Source organism: Halyomorpha halys, unplaced genomic scaffold (assembly GCF_000696795.3).
Source record: "Halyomorpha halys isolate HHAL.00 unplaced genomic scaffold, Hhal_1.1 Scaffold224.1, whole genome shotgun sequence".
Taxonomy (NCBI): domain Eukaryota; kingdom Metazoa; phylum Arthropoda; class Insecta; order Hemiptera; family Pentatomidae; genus Halyomorpha; species Halyomorpha halys.
Window position 1 is genome coordinate 249,084 of NW_027111010.1, and position 10,218 is coordinate 259,301.

Consider the following 10,218-nt stretch of genomic DNA (forward strand, 5'->3'; position numbering starts at 1 on the left):
GCCCGAACCAGATATGACTTCTTCCATTATTCATGTATCAAATATCACTTCAGTTTCTAACCTTGCATCGGCTTCTATTCCTGACAATCCTCCGAGGCGCCTGAAAAGAAGATGGCAACGAGACCAGCTAATGTAAAATGTCATTAGAGTGCTATCAATGAGTAGTTGCTCTACACGTCTGTAACACTCCATTTTAAGTAAGATCAAATTTACTGAATGTATTATGTAATATACAGTTGTAAATTTCAATAAAGATATTTTTTTTAAATATATATTTGTTTCAGCCAATTTCTAAAATTAAAAACTTTAAATCTGTACTGTTAATTAATGTCAGTTTTTAGTTGTATTCCTCCTTACCTTATCATCTTGACTTTTATGGAATTGGTTAAATGGCATCTTTTAACACAGTTACTAATTTAAATAGCCTTTATCAGCGGACTTAATACTTACCCGTAGTGAGTGGGCAATACTGTCCTCTTTGGTATTACCATAATCTCTTAGCTGCATGATTGTACCAGTTTGTGTACACTCTGAAACGATATTACATTTTTAAATTTAATTTTACAATAAAACCAATTTTATTTCAAGTTATCAATTGTTGATCGACGTATTTATCAAAGAGTTGTTTTATTATAATTTGAGTATGACAACAAGGGGGTCGGGAATAAACCTAATTAAAAATAACTAGACAATATTGTTCAATATTGCAAGGTCACATGATAAATAGAAGTGAATAATATATTTTTTCTGTAATAAATAAAGCAACTATTTTGTTGAATGAACAATTATATTGAATATAATATATAGTTGAAGATACAGTGTGATGTCCTTATTGAAATAATGCAGTGTATTACACAAAACCATTTTTGGAATTGCACATCAGTGTCATTAGAATCTTCTTCTTTAGATTAAAATTGTAATCAAACAGTTAATTAGTAACTGTAATATCTTAAAATGGAGTATATTTAATCCGAACAAATGGTTAACTTATTAGAAATGCTGTGTGATTTTTTTAGTCAGTACGATAAGAGGTTCTTACTAGTGTGGTGGTTATTCCATTTCAAACTAGAGAGAATCACTTACTTCAGTCATATACTCACTCCTGACTTCTTCATTCGGAATCCTGGAGCCTATCGAAACGTCAAGGAATTTAAAATTGACTGATAAGACAAATTGATTTGAAAACATTTTGCCTTAAAATGTGGATGGAAAGGATTTCTGACATTCTTGTGGACAAACATCTTTTTCGTAAGGTTTCCGAGTAATGGTGAATACTATAGTAAAAATTATAACAAATTTACTCTCCTTGAAATAATGTCTGCCAAGTATTTAGTAAGGTCATCATAGATTCCTCGGCATTTCATTTGAGTAAATAGATGCAATAACATTAAACATTTCAAGGTTCATATGTACATATATTACACATAGCAATATTTATGCGTCTTAATACGCAGGCATACACGGACACGGAATCAAATTTGATCCATGATGTCTAAAAAAAATACATGCGCTGTTTGTTATAAGTTAGAGATGTCATAATATGGTGCATGACATTACGTACATGATTTTATAACTGTTTCTGAAAAAAAAAAAAAAAAAACTGTCGAACTGTATACGCCTACAAATATTTCAAGTCGGTAGAAACTTTATAATTCTAGAATCTTTCTAGCAAGTAATCTACTAATTAGTGCTTCATGCAACTTTCAATACTGCTTTATTTTATAAACACTCAGAGTTGACAGATGATCTGGTTTTAGAAAGTGAAGCTTGCTCTGGCAAAAATATTAAACATTTAGTATGTGCACTTTCTGTCGGATTCACATAATCCAAAATTTGCGGCTCCTTTTTTATTTGTATAAAATCGGGGTCAGTGGTCTCATTTTCCGATACCCCCGTAACAGGGCATACCAGAAGAGCCCGAAGACGCCGCGACTGCAATGCCGCCCCAAACTATGCACCATGCAAGCTAGGACCTGGCCTGCCCCTACCATCACGCAAGAGTCCGGGACATACTGACCAGCCTCTGATGGAAAAAGACGTTTTTTACGAACACTGGACGAAAAGTACATGGATTTCACCATTTCGCCCACCGCACACCTGGACAAGGGTAACGACCAATGGACGCAGAAGCGACCGCGGCAGCGTCGAAGTCATGAGACTTCCAATCCTGTCACCAGATAAGCGATCACTATTTCTTAATACATGAGACCCCAAGTTTGTTCTTGTATCTTATCGAAATAATATTTAAACTAACACCTACTAATTCGATTTGCCCCCTCAGGGATTTTATTCTGGTTTCTTCCAAATATATATATGTTGATTAATAAGCAGAAGATCTCACAATTTTAAACCCTCTTTGTTCCACACTAATTAATTTAATATTTCAACATACATTCGGTATACCTGAAGTAAGACACGACCAGGTCCCGATATATACACTTTCATTAATAAATGATTTTATGAAACTATAAAACTGTTATGTATTTTAGTAATAAAAAGTACTTATGTTCTAAACATTTTTTTTTTTTTTAATTTTTCTAAAAGTGTGACCTTTTGACTGGTCACTCTTTTAAATCAAAAAAATATTTTATTCTGGAATAAAAGCAAAAAAAAAAAATGGTTCAGACTAATTTGTCTTCTAAGATATTAAAAAAATTCTGACTAAGTTAAATTATAATTTTATGATGGTAATAAATGCTACGGATATACAAATTGTTTACATTGACATAGTAGTTTGATTGTGTAAAGTGGTAGAATAGGTTCATAGGAAAGACCGAAGCAGGATTGGTGAACAGAGATAGGAAGAGAATCCCAGAAGGAGGCTACACAAATGACAAAGTATTTGCTGAAGGATATTGGCTTTTATTTGAGAGAGCATATTATATATAAATCAATCTGTTGGGATCTAATATTTAATGGATGGATGGATGAACGTAGAGTAAGGACATCAGGAGTATATGTAAGCTTTTGGTCTTAAAGATTGAAGAAACGAAAACACTAAAAAAGTATTGCCGTCGAGAAGTAGGAAAAAGCCATTTCTATTCGGTATACCGATCGGAGACATGAGACCGCTTAGCTTAGGAAACACAAAGATAACTCTTAATTTATTATGATCCGGGTTCTTCCCAGGAACTCTTCTTATGTTTACATTAAAAATACGTTTGAATCATCTATTTTGTTTTTATTTAGTGTGGAAAATAAAAAAACACACCTCAGAACGAAATATTAGATAATTACAGGCTTGGCAAAATTAAAAAAAAATAAGCTATGTCAGATATTTACTGTTGTCAACAAATAAGCGTTAATGTTGCTCTAAATTTTTTATATCATTGACCCGAGCAAGCCACTGAAAAAACTGCTTCAGAACAATAAAAACAATTTTTACTAACCGTCGTCTAAATATATTTTTATGTTTGATAATGCTGGTTTCTTACCATTTTATCCTAACAAAAATTAAAAATCCTTTTCAATAGAACAAACTAAATTAAAATCATTTTAAACGTCACTTATTGCTATAATAGCAGTCAGTCCAAATCAAATCAGTTATTTGAGTAACATCATCAGTTTAATGGACCCCAAACATTTGCTTCATTTATTCAATTAAAAATTAACCCAAAACCTTAACCTTGTAGTATGACGTATCTTAACTCACATTTAATTGTTTCCATATTAAAAAAAGTTTTATAAAATAATAATTAATAACTGTTATATACGAACATATGTTATTAATGTATGTATAATACATTATATTGAAAATTTGTAGGTATCATTAGATGGTCATAACTTTTGAACGGCGGTAGTTTATAGTCTAGCTCTTAATACATTAAATGTCAATGGATGAAAAATAATACAGTTACTGCGATTATTTTCATTAATTTATTCTTAAATTTTAAATAAAATTATTCCTAATTTTATAAGTAGCAGCTATATTATATTTCAAATTGTATTAAATATGATTAATAAATGGAATATAGTCCGGGTGCGATCAAAAAAACTCAAATAGTACTAACTATTTTTATATAAGCCAACGTTTCGCCCCACGTTGCAGGGCTTCATCAGGGCTAAAAAAGATACAAGCACTTAACATAAGTAAAAAATAAATAGAAAATTACAAAGGTATACAATGAAACGTTTTTTTTTTTAATTATTTATTTAATGTAATTTACAACTGTACAAAATAATACAATAGGTAAATATGTTGTATGTTTCATATACACTTGAAAATCTTGGAAAGGAACCACCCATTGGTGGTACTTCAAACATTAATTTAAATTAGAAGATCCCGTGGACATCTTCTTTTCAGATGCCTCGGAGGATTATCAGGGATTGTCAAGGATGAAGGATTAAGAATTAATGGGTTAGGATGGTTAAGGAGTTTGGAATGAAAAGACGCATGTCTGTTTTGGGTCAAATCTGCAACGAATGGGATGTTAAGGTCTTTGTGAATGAGTTTATTTGTGACGTAATAAGGATTTTACGTAGGATTTTGGATTGTAACGATTGGATGCGGGAAGAATTTGATGGTTTGGTGGAGCCCTAGAGGTCAATTCCATATGTCCAAATTGGTCTGAAACAATGAAACGTAAAAATTAAATAAGAAAAATAAAAGGTTATAAACAATAAATGAAAACGGAAAGCCATCCCCACTCCTCCCAATACAAACGGTTCACTCTGATTTTGGCTTCTGTCAATACAGGTATGAATTCAATTTTCTTCCTTTTTCTTGATTTTATTCATATCCCCCTTTTTCATCTATTAGTTAGTACTTTCTTTTATATTTCTTCTTTTTTATCTGTTACTATTTCCGTTTTCATTTATTGTTTATAACCTTTTATTTAATTTTTACGTTTCATTATATTCTCTTGTAATTTTCCATTTATTTTTTACTTAAAGTTTATCTTTTTTAGCCCTGAGCAAGCCCTGCAACGTGGAGCGAAACGTTGGCTCAAATAAAAATAGTTATTACTATTTATTTTTTTGATCGCACCCGGAGCATATTCCATTCATTAATAATACACACGGTCAATCAGCGATCTTTCAGTATATTAAATATATTTTCATTATTTTTTTAGATCAATATTTTCAAGCAATTTCCCTCTATAAATTCACTCAATATACGTAAGTGCGATAATTTTCAGCTCAAAGATGGCTTTTGATAATGAAATGAGGGCATAGGGAGTAACTATAGAAATGATATATTTTCGAATCCAAACACAACGGATTGTCCTAGTATTAAAAACTCACCATAAATTAGACAAATGTTTGCTTTTCACGAAGAAAGATCTCGCCTCCGGCTTCCACCAACCAAAATAGACCATGGTCTTAGGTTAGACTGGAATGCTATCCAGCCTCGAAAGTAATTCAGCGTAATATTTACATTATCTTCTATTTATTTCTATGTGAATACTGGATAACAATACGAAATGTTTTTCACATTAGAAGGTTTTCTTCTTATACTAGGTATTTTTGTGAAAAGTTCCTTCCTTTAAATATCTTTATTTCATATATAATTTTCCACTAACGTAGCGGGGCACTTCCCCCACACAATGATCTGAAATAATTTTACTGTCTTTAAAGAAAAAAAAACTTTGTCTGAGCGTGTATATTTCTTTTTTATACTGAATAGTTTGTTTTTATCTTAGCAGTAGTATTATTTACATTTTTTATTTTTATCAATTATTCTATATTTCTTCTTAAATTAAAATGTTTTATAATACACACTACTTACACAAGGAGTATTCTATTTTTACAATCCCACTGAACTGGCAAGACTCGTACTTTTAACATTAATCTGAAGCCATCCCTTCACTTTATGTAATGAACCCCAAAACGTTGATGGAAAAATATATATTGATAACGATATGTATCAACTTTGTTTATAAATAATCTAAAGGAGTATTGCAGCAGCAACATAATTTATTTATTGTAATTTACAACAGTACAAAAAAATACAATAAGTAAACATGAGGAACGTTTCAAACACTTGATAATCTTGGGAAAGAACCACCTGATGGTGGTACTTCAAACATTAATTTAAATTAGAAGGTCTCGTGGCCATCTTCTTTTCAGAAGCCTCGGAGGATTATCGGGGATTATTAAGGATCATAGATTAAGAGCTTTTGGATGATTAAGGAGTTTGGAATGAAAAGATGCACATCTATTTCGGGCCAAATCTGCAACGAAAGGGATGTTAAGGTCTTTGTGGATGAGTTTATTTGTGACGTAATAAGGAGCATCAAGGATTTTACGGAGGATTTTTGATAGTAAGGATTGGAATTGGAAGGAATTTGATGGTTTGCAACATAATTTAAACAGAAAAAGTTATTCATATACACATCTTATTATAATCATGTAGACTATAGTCAGTCTATTGTAATAGATTGGAAGCTTAGTCTTAGGGACATGCAATTCCCTGTCTTTTCAGTTTTGTAGGAGGAATCCAAGTTTGTCGTTTGTCTAGATTCAGTCTAAGGTAGCAATATGTTCAACAGAGATAATTGGAATATAATTAAAGGATATTGTTGAGAAGTCTGTAAGTTTACGACGAAGGGTGATATAGGATTTGAGAGTATGTAATACAATTAACGGGTTATTATCAACTGAAAGTACACATGTGGCATTGGCATATGGATTGTTTAAGAAGTCAACTGTGTAGAGGATCGGACCAAGGATACTAACTTAAGAAACACAAGCTGACTTTGAGAGGAGGGGTGAATAGGAACTATTGTGGTTCATTTTGAATAATTTATTAGTGAGATAGAATCAGATAATGGGAGATTGTGTAGGGGATAGGAATTTACGGAGTTTTTAAAGCAGTCCCGGGTGAAAACGAGACAACGTCCACCACAAGATGACATTGCTGGAAAGAGGAGTGGGATGGTTGGAATCCAAACTGTTTATCTGGGATTATGTAATTAGAATTTATAATATATGGTACAAACTTTTTAGAATAAGTTTTTCCAAGATGTTTCGTAATAAAGAGATATAGAACGGTAGGATGATGGAATTCTAGCTGCTTTTTGGTTAAAAAGCTTCAAATATGAAATCCCAATTAACTTTAGTTTTTAAATTACCGAAGTTTACAGTGCTAATTGTGTTTAATTTATTTTTTTGGATATTCAAAAGCTGGAACAATTCTTAGGTTTTGTTTTGATTATAATTAAGACACTATCAGTATTTCCTTTAAAATTGGAAAAACTAAAAAGTGGTGACATAAATTCTATTTCTTTCTTGACTCTGGCTCAGCGAAGAATCTTATGTATTGCTGGAAGACCCACTAAAGAGTGGATTCCTTCCTTTTCTTAAGAGCCAAACCGTTTATTATTTCTATATTTTGACTAGCCAAGCTTTTCCAACATTTGTCCCTTCCAGAATTAGACAGACTCCTCCCATATTTAACTGACTTCATCATAATTAAAGGTTTCTGGTTGGATGACAGAAATTATCAGTTAATTCTTTCAAAAATTTTAATTTCCTTAATCCTCGGCAATTCACGTCCCATCTCGTTTTACTAACACATAATAACTGCTTTTACTGCCTGGAGGAGCACACCTGCTTGTTAATTGTCCTGGGCATTCGTTCTTTTTTTTTCCAAATGGTTAAAATATACTTAATTGCACACATAAATGTTTACATTACACTTATTATGAGATGGAAAATATAAGTTTATTATTGCAATTGAAAAATATGTCGCTGCCAGCAACACCATATAATAATAATAAAATATACTATCAAAATAAAAAATCTTTTTGATATATTATTATAAATAAAACCAATAGTTTTTAAATAAAGTTTATCTTGTCGAATTTATGTTTCATAGTTCAGTTATACTTGAAGTTTGTATGTGTATCACCTATAGATATATAAAAAACACATATTGGAAGTAAATCCCCTCTCTCATACAGAAATTGAAATTAGCGTCTGAACGGTCCATTCATTAACATCCACCTCTCTCCCAAGTGACTAGACTAATCACCAGGTTCTTACTTGCCTATTGCATTAAAAGTTCAAATGTAGGGTTCAAAGGGCTCATAAGTAATAAATTCAAAATCATAAACAATCCCCTCCCTCGGCCCCTGAGTAATCCAGCTCAAATTAAAATAAAGGATATTCTTTTCTTTTCTCCTTTTTTTCCCCCAACTTTTTTTATAAGTCTTGGGAAGAATAGGAGTAAGGAAAGTATAGACGAGGCTGTAAGGGGTGGTTTGTTTGCTGGTTGATGGACCTCCGGGTGACTCATTATAGGGTGAAGGCATTGTTTCAGAACGGCTTGAAAATTTAATGAAGAGGAAGGAGAGGAGTAACGAGACCGGGCTTTGCCTCAACTAATTAGCTGCCTTTGAATCGATAGCCCCGATCGGCCTATTGTGTCCGCTCTTACTACCCCTCCGTTTAGCCAATCTTTATATTGTACATGCTCTCAAGGCTGCTTCATAAGGTGAATTTTCATCCCACCAATTATTGCCTATCAGTTGGACAATACAAGATTGTCTCTCATTGACCCCTGGTTAGCGTAGCTTCAACAAACATAGCCCTAATGTTCCGACTAAACAACCGGTAGTTAAAAACTCAGCGTTTATTTAAAAAAATGGAAGATTAAACCTTAAACACGTCTGTAGCTCAGTGGTAAAATGCAGTCATACCAATTTGAGTTCTGTTGGCGGTGCCGGTTCGGATCTGGCCTGGGGCGTTGACTTTTTTCATTGAGTGGTGGTCCTACAAAATGAAAAACTTTGACCCTCAACCGTGGTTAGACAGTATAGGACTCCAATGGGAGTCTTGGCCGAAAAAAAAAAAACCCAAAAAAAACACAAGCTATTATTTTCCCTAAAACAAGACCGTCCAAAATTCAAGACATAGTTATAAATGGAACAACAATCCTCAGTCTGTTAATTACTTTGACTAAGAACTGGACAAATCTTTAACGTTTACCAAGCATGTACAAAACAAATGCAATAGAACAAAGCATCATTAGCAAAATGCCCCAATATTTTAAAAGAAATTCAACCAATATCCTTGGTACCCCAGAATTTCAAACATGTTGTCTGACTTGTAGCCTAACTTGATTAAAGAGTTCACTTACTTAAACCTGTTTATTCAAAACTTAGGAGACTACAAGATCATTAAAAAGATAAACCCACAAATGTACCGAACATATACTAATAGACAAAACATAAAACTTTAAACCGTACAAAATTTGTTTATTGTATATATTTTATTTTTCTTAATGTTTTCACAATTGATTGATGTTTATTTACTTTATTGAATTCTATAAATTGATTTGTAATTTTATTGTATATTTAGTTTTGGCAACTGGTGGGGGGAAATAGTCCAGCATGTGGGTCTAGCGGTCCTTTTTGTCAACCCTTGGTGGTTAACTTCAAGTTGTCACCGCATGCTAACCAAGGAGGGAGTGTCAAGATTCATTTCTCGGGACCGCCAACAAATAAATAACGGCTCCAGGTGGGAATCGAACCAACAACGTTCCGAATCGAGCACTCTGAGACCCGCACCTCAATGCGGCCGTGGCTTTCCTTTTTTATTGTGCACTTTTTTTTTTGTAATTTTCTTACGGTTTAAAATTAAAAACATGTATAAAATGGAAACTCAAATTACCTCACTGTATCATGCAATAGGCATTTGTACTAACATGTACCATATATTTATTATAGCCTTATGGCAATAATGACATAAGAATAAATAAAAATCAGTAGTATATCATACAAGCTAAAGGGTAGTGCTTTCAGTCTAATATCACAGGAATACAACTATTGAAAATTTTATTTGATAATTTTGAATTATTTTTATGTTTTCTTTCATTTCGTCCAGAATTTCCAAATTCCTATATAAAGCCAGGTAAGTTGCACAAAAATTTTAAAAATCTTTCTGAGCTCGTATGGCACTCAACTAATCAACTTCAACTTTTGAAGTTGTCCTTTTTAAGGACGTTCAAATACACTAAATGCCACAAATCGGACTGTATTAGATCAATTTGAAATCGAAATATGAAACAATGTATTATGTAATGTATTGAGTGACTTCTTATTACCTTTATTCAATTAAATGTATGATTTAGGATTATTTTCAGAAAGAGCGAACTTTCCAACAGTACCAAACTATTTGAATTTGGTCATAGTAGACACAAGTACCATATAAAGGTTTCGAGTTGAATTTTATTAGAATTTCATTGTTAATTTCATTTTCTGTGTACTTTTAACT